Raw genomic sequence first — 20,433 nt, 5'->3', positions numbered from 1 at the left:
AACTTTACAGTAGGTGTCAAAGTCTTCTTTGATGGCTCTCTGGCTTACATGTTGAGGCCTGCGTCCTCAGTTGAATCCAGAGGACACTGATAGTCTAGTTGGCCAGTGTGCTCAGAAGATCCCGTTTCCAACTTCTATGCTCTGGGATCACAGGCAGGCTGCCTCACCCATCCTGCATTTACATTGTTCCTGGGGATTTGAGCTTTGCTCCTCATGCCTATGTGGCAAGCAGTTCAACCTGACTATCTCCCCAGTCCTTGTACTTTTGTGTACTTTGTCTTCCCTCCCTCCCTCCCTCCCTCCATCCCTCCCTCCCTCCTTTCTCTCTTTCTTTGTTTTTCAAGACAGAGTTTCTCTGTGTTGTTCTGACTGTCCTGGAACTCGTTCTGTAGACCAGGTTGGCCTTGAACTACGAGATCCACCAGCCCCTGTCTCTCAAGTGCCCCACCACCGCCCGGCCGTGTCTTTTTTCATAGAGGCTGATGTTTTTGTCTGGATGATAGGTTCCTAATTGTAGAATTTAAAGACACCAATCAGATCATAAGAGGAGATAACTTTGTCAGACAAAAGATAATTGCTAATAAAATTAGAGTATTTGTTTATCTACTTCACCCACTTTTAAAGGCTGGTAGTTGACCATCTGCTAGCATTCCAGCCTTCCTACATACTAAGAAGAGGCCTTATTAGTGAAGCCTAATTAGCATCAGCACAGTGAGTGGTCTCCTCAAATTCTACTGCATATCTCTCAGCCGCTTTCCCTGGAAGCCCCCTCCAAACCCAGATACACAATCTCCATTCCTGAAGAGGTGAAGCTGAACTGCTGGGCTAATTGAACTAAGCAGTGTCTTTCTTGCATCCATGGGACTGAAAAGGGTTAAATTACAACTATTAAGTTCTATAAACTTTGATAACAATGCTTGGGCTGTTTTCTCCTTCCTACTTCCATGACATTGTTACCTTTTGGAAATCAAAAAGGTGTCTTGTACTTTCTCGACTGTTTAAAGACAGCTTTTCTGAGCTTCCCCTTCCCGTTCTGATCCAAATTGCTTGTTTCTAAGCAACTTAACACGCTGTCATTAGATGTTTAATTCATTTTAAGATGTGTCCAGAACTGTTTGTGTTGGACTTGGGCTGGTCGCTTGAACCCTGGGAGCTGGCTGCCTTTCTACGATCTCCTTTTCTATCCATTTTGTACACAGACTGTGTGGTAGACTTACAAGTTATGTACACACAAACACACTTGCTTCATTGTGCTTTAGATCCCAAATTCCCAACAGAATGCAGCCGTATAGTAATCAGTCTCAGAGACGTGTTTGCTTTTCTTCATGAACCCCTCACCATTTCCTATCGTAGCAGAAAGTATGCAAGGCTCAGGTTAGGTCAACAAGGGAGTCCAGGTCAGCTGTGGGGGAGTGACATGGGAAAATATCAAAATATCAATAGACAGCTTAGGCCGACTTTGGCGCTGGTCACCTCAGGTACCCGGCATGTGGCATGCTTCGTCTCCCTTTTCTAGCACAAGGAGGGGTTCTTTGACTTTAAAACACCAGTCTACTGCTGCAGATAGCTCTGTGAGTGGCTTGTGGAAGGTCTCATAAACGTACCCCCTGAACTATAAAACAACAAACAGTTCACAGAATGGTTTCCCAGGCCCCATGGGAAGCCCTTGTCAGGCCGCATAGCTTGTTCCAGATGAGACTGACTAGACCTCCTGCTTCAGGCCCAGGGCAGCGGCAGACCCATAGGATTTTTTGTTGACATGTGAGATTTACTTTGGCCCTCTCAAACCCTACGTCTCAGCAAAACAGGGCTCCAAGTTTATGTGACCTGGGTTAACTGTGAAGAAAAGAGATGGGACAAACTTCAGGGGCTGCCTCCGATTTTAGCAATAGATCCATAGTTTGTGTTGGATTTCCATTAACATAGCATAATACCTAAGGCAATTAGCTTATAGACAAATAAACAACAACAAAAGCTTGTTTGTTATCAGAGTTTTAATGGTTCCAGACCATGAACAGTTGGCTATGTGACCTTGGGTCTGTGACCACATCATGGTGGGAAAATGGGGTGCAGCTAACTTGTCAACATTGTGGTCAGAAAACGAGGAAAGAAGAGAGGATTGTGACTCGATGATCTCTGTTGAAGGTTTACAGCTGATGACACAAAACCTCAAACCAGCTCTACTTTTCAAAGGCTCCGTCTTCCAGGGGCACCACCCAGCCGGCAACCCCTTAACATACGAGCCTCTGGGGATCACTCAGCACCCAACACCTAAACCACAGCTGAGCAGACCTCATCTTCTACTGAGTCTACTCCCATGCATGACTGAAGGGCCCTCTCAGGTGTGACTCGGTCTTGTGTGAAGACATGTGTGCTCACTCTCCATGACTTCCTGCTTTGAGTCTTTTAGGTTAACCTAAATAAATTCCAGTACTTTCGAAACAAGAAAAATGTACACTTAGATCATACTGAAAATTGTTTAGGTAAAGGGAAAAAAAATCACACGGTTGCACAAACAGTTGTGTGACTGTCCGTTGCAGATCATCAAGAGTGGGCAAGCATTTCCCAAAGATCTGTGGCCTTGGAAGACTTCTCCTTCTTTAGAGATGTTCTCAGAATCTCCTGTTCCACAAGGAGAACCATGGCAGACCACAGTCAGGTTTCAGCTTCAAGCTTGTCTCAGTCCCTTACAGCCACTCCATCACAAGGCAGCAGCAGCAAGATCCTGCTGACGTGGTCCCATCCCATCAGCTGTATCCCTGTGGACCAGAGCCAGGGCCAGCTGCAGCGTCCTGGCACTGAAAGACTGCCCCTGGCCCGTGTGAGAAGGTGTGCACGTGTGCCTTATAGAATACAAAGTCAGGACGCAGTCTTGGAAGAATTGCTATCTGACTGTTGAGAGTGTCATCACACCATAGTAGAACCAGGGAGTCATGCAATAAAAAGGAGCCTATGACAGAGTGTGACAAGATCCTTGAAATATTAAGAATGCAGGGCTCTTCCCTGGCATCTCTGTGGGGTTTCTTTTCTTTCATTTTTAAAATAAATTTGTTTATTTGACATCTGGCTGCAATTTCCCCTCCTCCCTCTCCTCCCAGTCCCTCTGCCAACCTGCCCTCTGCCCACCCCCATCCACTCCCCCCTGATTTCTATTCAGAAAGGGGCAGAGCTTCCATGAATATCAACAGAACATGGCATATCAAGTTGCAATACGACTAAGAACCTCTCCATGTATTAAGACTGGACAAGGCGACCCAGTAGGAAGAATAGGTTTCTTAAACATCTATTATTGAGAAATTGCTCCAAGCTTTATTATATCATATTTTATTTTTGAGTGGAAGGCAAAAATCATGGGGGTATCATAGTGTTACTGCCTCAATGTTAAAATGTTTTGTTTATTTGAACAGAAATAATATTTCCCTCAGTCTATTTGGGCTGCTATGATTGGCTAATGGCACAAGTTTATCGCTCACAGTTTTTCAAGCTACATAGTCAAAGCCAAGGCACTGGCAGAGTCAGTGCCTGGTGGAGGCTTGTTGTGTGTTCCATCGATGGTACCCATGGTTATGACATCACATGGTGGAAGGGGCCAAGAGGAGGGTACTATCCTGTGCATGAGATAATAGAACTCATGATGCAAATGACCCACTTTCTAATCCTAGAAACGAGGAAACTGAAACCTGTACTTTTATCTTTTTATTTGCAATTTTAAATTGAAAACATAATCGTACCATTTCCCTCCTCTTCTGCCCCCAACCCTTCCCAGGCCCCCACCCCCACCCAATTCATGATGAGGTCTGCTTTTTGACATATGAATTTTGGGAGGACATTCTATTCAAATTGTAGTAGTGTTGCTGTTGCTTTAAGTTAGTATACAGAACAACAGCTTAGTTGCATGTTTTCAGACTTATTTGTTCATATTTGCCCCCTCCTCCAATGCCCTTCTTCTTTTTCACTTTCCTTCCCCCAACAGCACTCCTGTGTCCTTATCACATGCATCCTATGATCCTCTCCCCAGCCCCACCCTGCCCCTTGCTTTCAAATCATCGCACTCTGTGATCCTCTCCCCACCCCCACCCCACCCCCACCCCTCTGATAATATGGTTTTTCTTATCCTCCCATGGTTCCTTTTCTGATTTCTTCACATACACAAAACACACAAACACATGCGCACATACACACACACACAGATGTAGGCACACATACACACATGCAAATGCACATTCACACAAGTACAGACACACAAGTACACACAGGTGAGCATGCATTCACAGACAACAAATGGATCTTTAAATCCTGTTTACACATGAGAAAAAAATACGGTATTTTTTTCTTCTTTCTTATTTCACTTGACATACTACTTTCCAATCCTACCCATTTTCACACAGATTTTATAATTTTATTTCTCTTTATGGTTCAATAAAATCCCACTGGGTCTATACATCCTCGTTTTCTTTGTCCACTTACCTACTGATGGACATCTACAAGTGTTGCTACAGTGGGACTTGGAGTCCTTTCGACATAAGCCAGGAGTGGCATTATCTGGTGTGCTGATTTGAAGGAGCTAGCCCCACAAATCTGGGTACATTTGAATACTTGGTGTCTGGATGGGGAAGGTCGGAAGGTAGACTTGCTGGAGGATTTACTCCGATGGGCTAGGCTTTGAGGCTTTAAAAGACTAGCATCATCTTGAGTGTGTACTTTCTGGGTTCTGTTGGTGATTGAGATGTGAGCTCTCAGCTTCTGTTCCAGCCTCCTTCTCCACTGTCAAGGACCCTAAACCTCTGGAATCCTTAGCCCCTGTAAGTTCTTTCTTCTCTAAGCTGTCTTGGTCATGGTGTTTCGTCACAGCAATAAAGAAGTAACTGATATAACTGGGTCTACGATAGCTCTATTTTTTGTTTATTAAGAAATTTCCATGCTGATTTTCACAGTGGCTACACCAGTCAATATTCCCACCAGAAATGAATACGTGTCTCTCTTTCATCACACCTAGCTAGTGTTTGTTATCATTTGTTTTCCTGAGGATAGTCATTCTAAGAGGAGGTGGATTCTCAAAGCACTTTGAATTTACATTTCCCTAACAGCTAAGGATGTCAAAAACTGTCACTATCCTCTATTGGCCATTTGTATTTCTTTTGAAAATTGTCTACTTAAATCTGTAGCCCATTCTTTATAAATAAACGAAGTAAGTTTATTTCGGGCTCACAATTTTGGAGAACAGAAAGCTCAGGAGGCGCCATCTCTGGCGGTGGCGGTGGGATCAGGATCACGTGGTGGGCGAGATCACACAGCAGGGGTGCATGCGAGAGCTGTGAGCAGTAGAAGCGGGAGAATCCTAATGTGGGGCGACCTTGCATCGTGATAGCCCCTTTCCTGATGTCTGATGAGCATTAATCCTCTCAAGGGATGTTGTCCCCATAAGCTCATTGTCTCCTGTTAAACTTCATCCCTTCCTGTCCCCTTCCATCTCACACTGTAAGGCTGGGAACTAAGGCTCCTCATGCAGACCATCAGGAGACAATATCCAGATAGAAATGTGTAGCTTGATCCCGGGCTACAACCAGACACAACCAGACAGAAGAACTCTGGAGCAGATACCACTCAGCATGGGTACACAGATAATATGTTTCTATTGGAAGCGGATGACCCTTCCAAAAGAACATGTTTGAAACACCTGGGTCATACAGTGGTGTGTGTCAGGGCAGAGACATCTATTTTAGAAAAGATCTACTTCCTTTGTGACTTCTACCTTAGTTCAGAATGCAGAAGTATGCCAAGAATCTTCACTACTGTTGTAACAGAGGTAACAAAATAGCAAAACAAGAAGTATCATTCCTTACAGGGCAGGGCAATTGGTTGGATGAACAAAACATCAAGATCTGAGTCTAAGAAGAATAGCGTTCTACAGATGGGTAAGAAGCCATCACAGCCTCTCATCCTTGGGTGCACATATCTGGTCTGGTTCCATGTAGAAACAACCATAGTGAGATCTTTCAGTGACGGAGGGAAATTGGACACGTATTTCAGGGTACCCTGGTCTGGGTAGAAGAATCAGGGTCTGGCAGAACTTTAGATGCAAGGGCCAGTCTCCTTCCCCCCATACACACACACACACACACACACACACACACACACACACACACACACACACACACATTCAATTGATTCTTTAGAAATTTCATATCTTGTACTCCAACCCCCCAATCTCCTACTCCCTCCATAACTGCCTCTCACCCCTACAGCTCCCTGAAAACCTTCCAAATTATTAAAAATAAAACAAAAACAAAGAATAAAATAAACAAAGAAAACACAAAAACAAACAAAAATACAAACAAAGATATCAACTAAAAACAAAAAAATAAACAAAAAACAGAGCCAACAAACTTCTGTGATCCTCAGCCTCTTCAGTCTGTCACCTCTCCATTTGGTGGCACTGGGAGCTGCTGTGTATTGTGTGTGCAGTGTACCCCGTTGGGTATGCAGCTTCACTTGCAAATGTGCATTGTGCAGTGTGTTGTCAATCAGGTTCAAGGCTGCTGGCCTCTGGCACACCATCATCACTGGACCCTCGCCGAAACTCCTACTGAATATCCTGCTGTTGCCCCAAATCATGGAGATCCTGCAGCTTCACCTGCTCCAGCAGGTCATAGATGGGGCAGACGCTGGGGTGGGCCGACTTAAAGCCTAGATCTATGCTTGGTTGGTCTGTCTGGACTGCTGGGACCACTCCTTCAGGTGTGGGGTGGAGTCAGCTCTCCGATACTCCCTCCCACGTGAGTCAGCTGGGGGGGGGGGGAGGCAGGGCCAACCCATCAAGGCCCTTGTACTTCAACACATGGTTTGCATAGGCTCCTGTAGTAATAGGGACAGTGAGCATCAACACTGACCCCAGCTGCAGCAGAGCCACGGGCCCATACATGGCCAGCAGCAGCAGCTTGGGCCCGGATGTCACCATAAGGACCAATCTCTCAACCCAGCAATATTTTGTGTCACCCTTGCTGTCCCATTTCCATGAGGTCTGCTGGGAGAAACAGCGAAGGTGAATCGTTGGTAAGCAGAGCACAGAGGACGGAAATAACTGCTCCACGGTCCTAGGAAACACAGCTGCATTTTTTTTGGCTGTTGTTGTGCAGCGTACACTGCACTTCCCCTGTGAGTCACCTTGAGCCATTGCAGCCTTGCAAATAAATTGTTCCTCCTGGTTGGTGTAACATGAGGGGGCCTGTTTGTTTGGGCTTCTTGGTTCTGCCCGGCCCCCCAGCTGTTTAGTCCCAGAGAAAAACCACACAGAAATACCTATAACTTATAATGCTGATTGGCCCATTAGGTCAGGCTACTTATTAGCTAACGCTCACATCTTGATTAACCCATTTTTCTGATCTATGTTAGCCATGTGACTCAGTACCTTTTTCAGTGGGGCAGCTCACATCCTGCTGCTTCGGTGATCTGGGCAGGAGTGGGGCAATCAGCTTCCTTCTCCCTAGAATTCCTTCCTGTCTGGGTTTCCCACCTACACCTTCTGCCTGGCCAATCAGTGTTTATTTAAAACATGATTGACAGAATACAGAGAATTCTCCCGCACCACTTCCCCCTCTTTAAAAAAAAAAAAAAAGGAAAATATCCATAGTCCATATTTTGGGAATGTGGGCGTAGTATTCCAAGCTACTTTCAGCTGGTTGAGGGCGCTGATAATCTTATGGGGGCCTAAAGAATATTTAGAGTTATGATCAAGTCCTGACTGAAGTATCCTGTGAGTCTTGATCATCTCAGGCAGCAGTCTTGAACCTGTACTGGATGAAGAACTCAGACATCTGGGCCATCTGTTCCTACTGGAGATTGCTCAGGTGGTCTCCCTTGGTCAAAGACGATTTTTCTTAACTCTGAATAAATCCAGAGCCTCTCATTTTCTGTGGAAACAAAAGCAAAATCTCTTCTCCAAAGTAACATACCTTTAGCCTTCAATTTTGAAGCCAAGGTATTTTCAAAATACCTTTCTTGGATTGATTCTGCAGCATTTATAAGCAAATATCTTTTAGCAGCTATTGCTCTTTCCTCAGCATTTAAACGATTTAAAGAGAGCATAACAGCATACAGTATCAAGATTCCCTGTGTATTTTCCATCTTTACGTGGCTTTATTTTTAACCTCTATTTCTTTTATTTTTACTTTTAACTTTTGGCTTTTTGAGACAGGTTCTCTGCATATCTTTGTCCTGGAACTCCCTCTGTAGACCAGACTATCCTTGAACTCCCAGAGATCTGTCTGTCTCTGCCTCCCCAGTGCTGGAATTAAAGGTGTCTGCCACCACACCTTGAATTTACAGAGGTCTGCCTGCCTCTGCCTCCCAAGCCTTGGGATTAAAGGTGTGTACCACCACACCCAACTACTTTTTTTCTTTTTTTCTTTTATTTCTAAATACTTTAAACCATTTAGAGGTTGTTTTTTTTTTTCTTTGAATCTCTCTTTGCTGTATCTCTCTCTCTTTCTGACCATGTGGGTCTTTAATTTGCTAAGGAATATGGAGAAGACAACACTCAAAAGCTCCTATGGCATTTCAAGGTCCTTGCCAGGAAGCAAGCTGCAACATTGTGTCCAAAGCTCCCTAGTCGGGACGCCTGCTTGAAAGAGTCAGAGTTTTTCCCTGGCAGGACAGCCTAGAAAGCCGGCATTTTAAAACAGCGCAGCTTTTTTCCTGCTACGGCTGAAATGCTTTACTCTAGTCTTTCCCAAGCTTTCTCAGGCTTTGTGTGGATGCAGTTATCCACGTGGGCTCCATCTTTTGCACCAGGTTGGCACAACAAAGGATTTTCAGGAGCAGTGGTTGGAGATGGTTTGGATGTGCCAAAAAACTACACCCAGAAACCATGATTTTGGTAACGCATAGAAGATCAAAGTAGAGGGCATATGGTTCTCCTCCTTTACCTGATTGGACGACTCAGAGTATCATCCAAGGATAATGGACAGACGGCTATATTCAGAGACAAGACATAGAAAAGTAGTTGCCAAGGAACTGGAGGAGATTGGGTGGTGGGGTTAGTGGGTATGGAGCTTTCAGCTGGGAAATGTTAGAAACTTTGGGAGTGGGTGGTTCCAGCTCTGTAACAATGTAAGCATACATGATGACGTTAATCAGAGATTAATTTTGCTCTCAGACCCTCGCCAACCACCGTATCCATGTCTACAGCATCCCTCAGTAGAAAAGTAGAGAACCAAGTGTCTTCAATGGGAGATAATGCAGGCTAAGCAACAGTAATGAAACTAAACACCTCAGCCTAATGGCACAGGTTTATAATCCCGTCTGCTAGGGAGGCTGAGATAGTGTTGGAAGTTCAAGAACAGGCTGAACCACAGGAAGAGTTCAGGACTTTCTTGGGCAACTTAATGAAACCTTGTCTCCAAATGAAAAGTAGGTGATAGTATACTTGCGTAGCACGTGTGCGACCTTAGGTTGAATCCCCAGTGCTAAAACACACAAACCTAAAGATATTAACACTGATATTTAGGTATCTACACTTTAAGTTAGCTTGCAGTACATCAAATCTAAGACTTACCAAGCACTTACCGCACTAATCTTTAGAATCCTTTTGAAGTCCTTGTCAGTGGACCTGATTGATTTGCTTCTGAATTAGCAGGTTTAATTAATCTGAGCATCTGTTGATTGGGAAACATTCCACTTTCCTTGTAGCTAATTTTCAAAGACTTTGTAAACCCTAAGAGTCCTTGAACGAAAGACTCTTTTCTCCTGTCCCTGAAAGTAAATTGACATACCCTTATTTGAGAAACTAAAGCCTTCCTCCGTAAAGACGACTGCACAGTGATAAACCTCTACTGCAAACGGTACTGTCATCTTTCTAATGGGTAAAAATAAAATTTCAAGTCATCATCGTCATAACCAAAACACTGGGTTTAAATTTTTTTTAAGTTCCTTGTAATTTATAGAGCTCTCTCACATTGCAAGAATATGCCTAGGATCTTTGCTTGAGAAATAATTCTTGTAGAAAGTTCTGGGAACCTCTTACAGCCAGGGCTTATGAGGAAAAAGTGGGAAAAGTTGAGGATTTCGGTGACGCTGAGTGTATGGGGCCAGAGAGGCGACTCTCTCAGTAAAACACTTTCCATGCAAGAACAGGAACCTGAATTTCATTCCCGGAATCCATGTGAAGATGCCAGATGGGGTAGACAGGGCCTATAATTGACATGCTGGGATGGCAGAGATAGGAGGGTTCCTGAGGCTCCTAGCCAGCCTGTCCAGGCTAATTGATAAGACCTGGGTCCTGAGGAAAGCCCTGTCTCAAAAGAGGAAAGAGAGAGAGAGAGAGAGAGAGAGAGAGAGAGAGAGAGAGAGAGATACAAACACACACACACAGAGAGAGAGAGAGAGAGAGAGAGAGAGAGAGAGAGAGAGAGAGGTGGGGAGGAGAACAATAGAGGAATGACACCTGAGTTGACCTCCGGCTTCCATGTACTTTCTTACACACATGTATGAATACACATGAATACATATTTGCGCACACAGAGACATTCACACACATACACACACACAAGGAAACAGCAACAAAATGAGTGTATTTCTTACAATAGGAAGTCAAGTTAGAAAATAAGTATTTGCATAGAGAAAATAACGTTGAAGTCGTATTTTTGATTTCAGTAGGTGAAAAGTGACTTGGGCACATTAGTTCTTTCAGAAACCAGTGTCTAGAGAAACTATTCTTCTGCAACAAAACCCGGGTGCCTTCATTTCTGCACCCCCATTCTCGGGCAATTCGATTCGAAACAACTTGTTTTAGAAGTTTAGCCAACCCTTCTCCGAGTACTGACATGGGCAGATCTTGTTTTCCCGCGGGGCTGAACCTCTGCCAGCCATTTAGTGCCCGCCTGGTACATGGGTGTGTTTTTCTCTATCCCTTTCCCCTCTTGTGGTTTCTGCAATCGAAATGGTCATTTTTGAAAACGAGAAGGGACACTCCTTCTCAGAATCTCAGCCCCAGATCTGCTTTTGATTCGGCATGCTCCGTTTTGTTCCCTGAAGGATAATTTGAAGATTTGAGCAATTAACCCAAGACTCCTAGGATGCTGTCTCCTGGAAGGGAGCGATTTTGCTGTGGTGGAGTCGGCCGCTGTCAAGCACTAACTTCTTAATAATGGACCCTTTCAGCCCCTCCGCCGTTGGCACAATGCTGTACTTCAAGCTGGTGGTTTGGCAAAGTGTAAGCGGACCACTTCCATTCTTCCCTTACACAAAATAGTCCTCTTGATCTCTGGGTTGGAGCTATTTTTATTTTACTTTGGTTCTTTTCTGCTCTTTAACTTGGTGAGCAAGCCTTTCTCTTATATTTTGATCCACTGCTTAATCTGTTGCCTTACTCCCCACCCCCACCCCCACCCCAAGACCCGCAAAAGGACTCCCTTCCCGAGATCAGCAGCTAGTTCTTCCCTTTCAGGATATTTAGAATCCTGCCTTTGAGAGAGACCAGGGACTCAGCTGCTGGAGGAACTAGGAGCTTGCTTCTCTGATCCCAGTACACTTCCTGCTATTAACATGGTAATGTCCCTGGCACAGCTCTGGGGACAATCACACCTGCAATTAAAAGCCAAATTAGGACATATCTTTTCTTGGCAAATGGGAGCCACAGAAATCTGAGGACAGCTGCAGCTCCTCCCATGACTCCCTTCCCCACCTGCCCTTTAATGCCCACTCTCCCCCCACCCCCCCCGCCCCAGCCCTCAGCAAAGAAAGGAACTATACAGTTCTGGGGTTTTTTGTTTGTTTGTTTGTTTGTTTTGTTTTTTAGTTTGCCGAATTGATGCATTTTAAACGATCCAGCGAATGTTTAGCACTTGCACTTGCGACGCAGACACCGAGGCACACAGAGGCCAATTTCACCTGCCCAGAGGTGGGTACCATACCCAGGATGGAAGAGAGTTAGGGAAATACAACACCTAACCATGGGTACATAGATCTGTAACAACTGTATGCACTCATAAATAACAATCTATAAATAAGAGTCGTACACAGCTAAATGACAACTTCCTTACAAGGCAAGAAACCCCATTACATCGAGAAGCAACTTGCAGCTAAATTTTTGTCTCATTTCAAGGATTATAAAAATTCCTACTGCTTTTGCTTCACTTGCAAGTAGAGTTAATTTTTCATTGCTGGATCATTTCAAAAATACATCTAGTCAAGAGAAACATCCCTCAAACAGTACAGGAAGGCCTTGGTGTGCAGCTTCATGGTGGAGCATTGGCCCAGCTGATGCGGCACTTTGAGTTTGAGCCAAAGTTCCAAAAGGATTAAGTATATGAACAAATAAGTTAACACGAGATGTTTTATACAACAGGGGCTTCAGAAGCCTTAAAACCACCCAGCTGGAAGAGCTAAGGGATGCTAAGAGAGGCCACAGTCACTCTGACGCTTGTAGTCCAGACTGGGCAGACAAGGCCACCCATAATGCTGGCCACTGCTCTGCGTTGGCTGCTACTAAGTGCGCGATGCCGCCAGCTGCATCTCCTGTTATCTCTGCAGCTTGTTACCCATGGAAGGTTCTGTGCAGACGGCTCTTCGTGCCAACGGATCCTCTTGTCTCTGCTATTGCTATTCCTTGCTCCCTTGTGTGTCATTCTGGTCGCTTTCTTTTCATTGTGTTTTGTCTTTACCCCAAAAGGAAATGCTGTTTAGTAAATTCAGAGTAAGCGGGAACTTCACCACGGCAGTAGAGTCCCAGCCTTTGTCATTGCAGTTATACAGTGCCATAGGGAGTAGGCCGACAAGATGGCGCAGTAGTTCGGGGTACCTGTCCCCAAGGCTGGTGACCTTAGTTTAAATCCCAGAACTGATGAGACGGAAAGAGAGGACTAAATCCACAAAATTGTCCCCTGCATACACACGTGTGTGCACAATACGTAAATAGATACATGTTATATATATATATATATATATATATATATGTAAAAATATATGTAAAAAGGTCATCCTCAATCAAAACAAAAGCATCCGTTTGCCTTTTTCCTATCAACTATGCAGAGTAGTCAACCCTCAGTGGCATTGGCTAAGCAGCCTTTCCAAATGTCTTGGTGTATGTTTATATTTTTAAAATATTGGTGGGACTTTTTTGCTTCCTTTGGTTTTAGACAGGATCTCAATATGTAGCCTCAGCCGATGTGGAGCACGCGGTGTAGACCAGGCTTTCCTCAAACTCACAGAGTTCTGACTGCCTCTGCCTCTGCCTCTGGATTAAAGGTGTGCACCGCTATACCCGGCTAGATTTAATTTTATAAAATCATTCCACTGTCCCCAACTCCGAATGAGACAAGACTCAAATAAAATATCCTTTTGGTTATCATATTATTCCTTCTAGCTCTGTGTCATCCAAACTTTGACAGGTTTGATGGACAGGGAAAAATAAATGCAGAACTGAGGCCTGGGACAACATTGTAAAGTCACGTACACCAATAGCTGTGGGTGGTTCCTTCCATTTACTGCAAAATCCAGCAACAGTGCTGGCCCCTATTTTACTAATCAAGTCACTACAAATGGTTTCATTAATGCCGTGTTGATCATGATATTCTGATTTTCAGGCCAGATCCTGACAAGGAGAGTGATTGTGTGGCTTCCATTTGTGGTTTAATGTTATATGTCACTTGAAACTTTAGCAAGGGATGACCAGGACACGCAGGTATGAACTAACTCATGATGACACGCTTCTCTTTTGTTATTGTTGCTGTAGGGATGAGACCTCTGATTCTGAGAGGACCAAGTTACGTTTACGTGACACCAAAGAATGGTAAGCACAATTGCGGAGCTGAGTACAAACGGAATGGCACACGGAGGTGTCACTGTGTTATCCCTTTACCTCCAATTCAGCTGTGCCACAGGTCTTTGCTCCCTCTCCTCATTTACCTGTCCTTATCAAAATTCTACATGATTGACATTTTCAGACTTGGTATGCGATGTCCATATTGAAATTTTTGAAGGTTTAAGGACAGTCTCCCCGTCAATATTCCTTGTATGGTTTTACCTTTTAGCCCAGATCTCAAATAATTGAACCTCTAATAAGCACTTAATGGCCTTGGAGACATAAAGAAATAGAGTGTGGGTCTTGCTGTGGGTTAAAGGCCTCAGGAACCCTGGGAAGGTGCCACATTCCCTGGTCGTGTTAATTAGCCCATGGCTAATAAGGTCCCAGAGATGCTTTACCAAGATCACAGAACGATTTGCTAAATCCAGAGTCGGAGTGAGGGGCTACACACAGGCTTTATGAACCTCTCAGAAGGAGACTCCCTTCCTCACGCAGGCATTCCCCTTATAATTCAGAGGTTTTTTAACCAGAACAACAGAACATAGAAATCAAACTTCTGATGTTCAAAGCGAATAATGGAAATGCATTTCTCTTTCCCCGCTTGGGTGATTTAACTCAGTGTTCTTAACCTTCAACCAAAACCTTACTATTACTAGCTGAAAGCATGAGTTTATAGCCTTTTTTTTTCCTTAATTCTGTGGCTCCGACCCATGGAATTTGTTTGCTCTTCAATACTATCCTTACTCCTTTTTACATCTAGACAGTAAATAATGTGTCATTAGCAGGGGAAATTGGTTGCCTCCAATTCATAGCACTAGGATATGGCTGGCTCTCTCTCTCTCTCTCTCTCTCTCTCTCTCTCTCTCTCTCTCCCCGCCCCCGGCTCCAAGTCAAGCACTTAGAAACAGAATACTTTAAAAGGAAAAGATCAGAACTTGTTTTTCAATGAGTTGAAAACAACAAGCACCATTGTAACCTAAAGCTAGGGTCTAAACAACAGCTCAAGGACAAAAACCACAACAGACTATTATATGTACGATTTAGATGAAATATTCTTAGGTTCAAGATGGATTTCAATTTTCATCTTAATGTTTATATATCATTCTATATTAAACATGACTTTTGAAAAAAGACTTCAATGTTGTGATAAATTTTGGACAATGTACTAACAATTTTAACTAAGAATAGTGGACGTTGATCTGTGGCCTAATTGGCTCCATAGCACAAATTCTTTCCAGCATTCTGTATGTTGGGAAGAAGAAGACATGATCTAGTTTTATCAAAAGACATACATGTCTAGCCCACCATAAAAGGACAGCATGAATCTGGGCTCAGTAGGGTGCCTGTATCCAAAGATAGGCACTCCTGACTTGTCATTAATCTGGTAACCATCTCAGAGGTGTAAAGGATTGAATTCCCACTATGCCCAGCTTTCCTGGAGACCAGGTTTGGAAATACTCCACAGAATCTTTCCCCTTACAGAGGACCATAAGCGCTGTAATGGTAATATCTAATGTCAAGGGAACTTTTAGTTCCTAACAATCATAGTTCCCGATGATGCTTTACATATATGAACATATCTGTTTCTAACAGTGTCAAGAAAGGACATGGATAGCCTTAGTTTAGCTCACTGCAGAGGAAACTAGTCCCAAGAAAATTATTTCCCACCAGTAAGTAACGACTTTGAAGACTCGAACATGGGTTTGGGGAGGGTGTGATTTTAGATGGCATTAGCCCTGTGTTATTAGACATGCATATACCATTTGAAATTGTCTGATAACGATATTAAAAAATGAAACTAAAATGATAGAACTGGACTTTAATGATATATTTTCTTTATCACTGTAATATAGAACAATATAAAATTATTGGTGAAATATTTTACATTTAAATATTGTTAAACCAAATCTGAAGCCTTCTATATATAGTTTATGTTTCCAACATCTTCCAACTTGGATAGCTTTTTGAAAATGCTTTATGCCACATTTGCATTAACACATCTTGAATAATGTCTAGGTTTTGTCATAAATAAAGAGGGCCCTTGCCAAGCAATTACGTAGCATTTTAAGTTCAGAATTGTAGTAGAGGAGGATGCAGTTCCTAGAATAAATGGAAGATCTGGATCCTCGGTTCATAGCCTTTGTGTATGCTAAAAGAGGGATGGGTAGAGTGGACTGGCTGGGCTCTCTGGATGGCGGAAGCCAGAGTGGATTACAGACTGGATCATCTTTTCCAGGCCACACACTACAAACCCACTTGCCCCGTGTGTCCTCCTTCTCTGTGGCCTCCCTTTGGGTTGAGAGATATCGACAGACTGATCTGACTAGAAGTCCTTTGAGTGTGTGGCTGCTCACAGCATGCTACACAGTTCTGTTCCTGGTGTCTGTGTCAAGAAAGAAGCAAAAGTCCCATCTTCAGGGCTCATTGTGGGATTGTTCTGTGCCAATAAGAGACTGTACATAGCCTGAGAGGCCTTGTGGCCATCTGCAGAGAGCTCTCCTGGATTCCTGAGCCTTACTGGCACTGTGAACTATGTATATTTTCTCTGCTTGTTTGGTTTTCTCCCCTGAGAATAGTCCTTTCTGGATTGGCTGCAGGCTCTGCTGGCCTCTCTTCCATCCTGTTCCCTTTTCCTTCAAGAGAAAGTCAGCCGTTTCTGAAGGGATATGAGTTGATTGTGCTACTACTGAAGATCTCTCTGGATGGAGATAGCTTTAGGTTTTCAGTGCTTTAATGACTAGATGGATGTCAGGTGAAAGGCAGATGAGAGTGACCGGTTGTCAATGGGAACAAAGAAAGGCAGGTATGTTAAGAGTGTCCTTTCGACACTGAGAGCAGGACCCTCCATGAGAGAGGAGACAGCCCACCAGGCACTCCCATTTGAGGCTTGTTAGAAACTACTGGTCTATTTGAAGTATTCAACTATTTTGAAGACACTGACAATTTCTATTAATGATGAACTCCCACCGACCCAATAACCCAGCAATTCTGTGCCTGTATGAATGTTTGCCATATGTATGAATGAGTATGTATGAATGTTTGCCAGAAGGCCAATACTAGAATGCTCATGGAGTGTACAGTAGTTTTAAAGAACAGAAACAGCACCAATGTCATCCATGGGAGACTTGTTTAAAAAGAATGAAGTCATATGACACATGGTACATGTACTGCATACATACCTAGTGCAGCATAAGATTGGACAAACCGAAACGGCCACGTCGGTTCTTTAAAAAATAATGCTTACTGAAAAGAGTCAGACACCAGAGAACACACACACTACACCATTTCCTTTTGACAAAGTTTAGACCCAGATAAGAATCAATCGTGTTCTCTGTCAGGCTGCTGCGTTTCACACTGCAAACCAGGGTGTACAGCATTGGCAGCGCTGAATCAGAAGCACAGCGAGGCAGTTCCTACCCGTGCCGTGTGTAGAGCATATGCACCTCTGGTTTCTCTGCTCCAGTGAAAGCCTATGAGTGGCCAGTAAGTGGGTTTACAGTAATTAGTGGATTATGTCCTAGAATTTGGAAAACACTGATATTCGTGCTGGCCAGGCTTCCAGAGTAGCTGGCGGAGTAATTGATCTCCCTAAGCCTCGGTACCCTCTCCATAAACACAGAGAAGGACGGGTGCCGTTTGCCAAGAGTATTGAGGAATTGGATCAATTTGGTCACATTAGGCTTTTAGCATATTGACCAGACAGTGAGTGTGTGCTTAGACATATACACAGACACACAGGCACGTATAGTCACACACACACACACACACACACACACACACATGCACACACGCACACATTTTTATTAGATGTTTCATTTCCAAATAAACCCAGGTCGTTTCCCTAGAAAATAAGCCTTCCAAATCCTTGTCCTCAATTTGTGCTGATAACGTGGAGCGATCTTCCCAAGGAGACTCAAATGTGGCTGGCTGCTCCAGGGAAGCCAAGCTCCTTGTTGGAGACCATCTGGGATCTCCACCTCCTCAGGGTGGGCTCCTGTAAGCTGTCGCTGTGTTCCCACACCACGCTCCCCTGGGCGGTTTCCCGTCTGCTCTGGCCTCTTTGGCAGGGCCCGAGTTCACTTGGCCATGTACAGTGAAACTGTACTTGCGCGATCTTTGTGTTTTAAGAAAGTCATCTTAGCCCGGGAAATGTTGGCCACTGCGAAGAGCCAGCCCTCCTACTTGGCCGTGGGGTCCTGACCAGCCCCCATAGCTTCCTCCAACAACAGGGGCTTTATGCTCTCATGCAAAAAGACCAGCTGTCAGCTTAGATTTCCCTAATCCAGCCAGATCCCAACTCGGGCCAAGCAACAGTCGCTATCTGGGGGAAGCCCATCTGTGAAAGGCAGGAGGGCCCTTACTGGAATGACATGTCATAAAAATTAGTGTGGGCACTAATCTAAAGAAGCTTTGTGCTGAGTCGAGGGACTGCAAGGTCCCAGTTGGTGTCCTTCCCTTTGCCAAAGAGTTGGACCAGACTAGCAGAGCAGAGCATGAAAACACTAAAAGCGCCCCCACACCTTGCTCGCCACCCCCAACCTAGAGCGCTGCTGCGGTACTTGTAGGCAAAGGCCATGGAAGTCCTGTAGCCGCTGGTGAACATTAATAACTTATGGTCTGGTTTATTGAGAAGAATAACTAGCCCGTTCTTAAGATTCTTCTCAGTAACTTTTCCCTCATGCCCTGGGAAGACTATTTGCTCCCCAAACACATATTCCCATCGCCTGAGGAAAACACAGACTGCAGACTGGCATCCGCCTGAGCGGAAGGGTCCAGATCATTTTCCCTCCAGGCTCCTCCTCTTTGTTGCACCGCTTTCAGCACATTCCTTGCACCACGGCCTAACTTTTCCTACCTGAACTTTGCCTTCATTTTAGCTTCCAGTCCCGGACTACAAAGAGCCTCTGGTAGGAGTCCAAAGGATGGGCAGCCAACGTAAACCAATCTGATCTCCACCGTGCCTGCTCTTCTACCAGTCTTGCTGACCATGGCAGGAATCATTGTGAAGTTTAAAACAAGGCCCTGACTGCAAGGATCTTAACATGAGGGGTTGAACTGCCTACACATAAAGGCTACTGCCTCTGCTTACGCTTGTCCCTGGCAAGATGGAGCTGTGTAGAGAAAGAACCAGTCTAGCAGAATAATTCCTCCCAGAGCAATCCATTATATATTCTCCTATAACTTCAAAAAGAAATATGAGCCAAATCACAGAAATTAAGTAAAAAGATTACTATACCCTGTTTTAACATGTGGCCATGTTGCAAAGGATTAATTGCAAATTATTTCTGTTGAAAAATAAAAAACAAAAGAAATGAGGAATAACCTCAGTTGTTCTGGATTTAGTAACCTGCCAGACTTCAATCAGCTTGGTGTCTAAACATGCAACCTCATTTAGATCCTTTCTTTCTACATGAGTGTGCACATGCTTCATTCATTCACAGTGTGTGTGTGTGTGTGTGTGTGTGTGTGTGCATGTATGTGTGCACAGGCATGTGTATGTGTATGAATTCTCATGATCTCTGAGGCTGACTTCATGTTTGTGTTCATTTTTATATTGATATAGCTAATCTGACTTTGACAGAGGCTCCCTTTATATGAACCCAATTTTTAATTTTTTGAAAACTGTACCTTTACAAACCTTCGAGTTCTGACTTGGTGTGGCAGGCATAATGGAGCTGCTGAGGGGCCCGTTGTGTCGTTGCCTCTGGTAACAGCACATACCTCGGAATAATGCAGCCAGCACCTATAATTCTCTGCATTTATTTTGTACTTTCCCACCCAGGGATACATGGAGGGGAGATCACAGGAACCAGTGTTTCATAAACCATCAAGCAAGCCCTGAATAGGGTGAGCAACAGGGAATAGAGCTACACGACTTTCTAAGCAGTTCCTTCTGAAGTGGTCTTCCTTACAGGCAGGAGTATGTGAAGTTCTTGCAAACCTTCGGATTTACAAGGGGCCGTAGAAGAAGGGGAACTCAGAAGAAATGTATCCACAGGGAAAGATGACTCCCTTCTCTCTGTCCTGGAAGGACAGGCACTTGGGCTGCTTTGTGGCATTACTACTACTATTATTTTAAAATCACAGTTAGAAACTTAAACTTCGCTGGAATAGAGGGGCAAATGGCAAGTTCTTGGTGAGCCCTTGCTAATTAGCTGTGCTCAAGGTACACAAGCGTCTGCTTTGTGAGGGTCCTGAAATGCCTGCGTCAAATTTTCCTAAAGAGATCTTAACATCATCCAACATATCAGCTCCACTTGTTTTAAGAGATCCTTCAGAGGACTGGGCAGGTTGTTGTAAACGTTTTCCAATTTCCGGTGATTATTTCTTTACACACAGTGTGGAACAGCTCTTGGGGCATGAATCAATTCATGACGCAAGTCTGATTTAGCCACATGCACACACCAGGTAAATATTAGCTATGTTCCTACTGTAAACAAAACATCGGGCACAAATATCTGAAATACTCTACTGCAAAGAGACTTATAGTTTAATTAAAGAGACAACGACTAAGTAGTTTTCAAAATAACTTTCTTTTATGTGCATTGGTGTGAAGGTATCAGATTCCTTGGAACTGGAGTTATAGACTTTTGTCAGCTGCCGCGTGGGTGCTGGGAATTGAACATAGGACC

The 20,433-nt window shown here is 44.0% G+C and overlaps 1 long non-coding RNA gene across 2 annotated transcripts in view; it reads left to right on the top strand.

Moving 5' to 3' along the window:
• Positions 1 to 19,123, top strand: part of LOC125406167 (uncharacterized) — a 30,179-nt gene extending 11,056 nt beyond the window's left edge. The window contains exons 1-3 of one of the 2 annotated variants that reach the window (XR_015734997.1): positions 11,793 to 11,896; positions 13,730 to 13,786; positions 18,679 to 19,123. This is a non-coding gene — a long non-coding RNA (uncharacterized LOC125406167). Of the gene's footprint in view, positions 1 to 11,792; positions 11,897 to 13,729; positions 13,787 to 18,678 lie in introns of those variants that run through there. The other variant, XR_015734996.1, reaches the window with a different exon arrangement.
• The last annotated feature ends 1,310 nt before the right edge of the window (positions 19,124 to 20,433 follow it).

The sequence above is a fragment of the Myodes glareolus genome, chromosome 15 (assembly GCF_982192425.1).
Source record: "Myodes glareolus chromosome 15, mMyoGla1.1, whole genome shotgun sequence".
In the NCBI taxonomy this organism is placed as follows: Eukaryota; Metazoa; Chordata; class Mammalia; order Rodentia; family Cricetidae; genus Myodes; species Myodes glareolus.
Note: the sequence above shows the minus strand (reverse complement) of the source record. Positions and strands in the feature narration are given on the sequence as shown.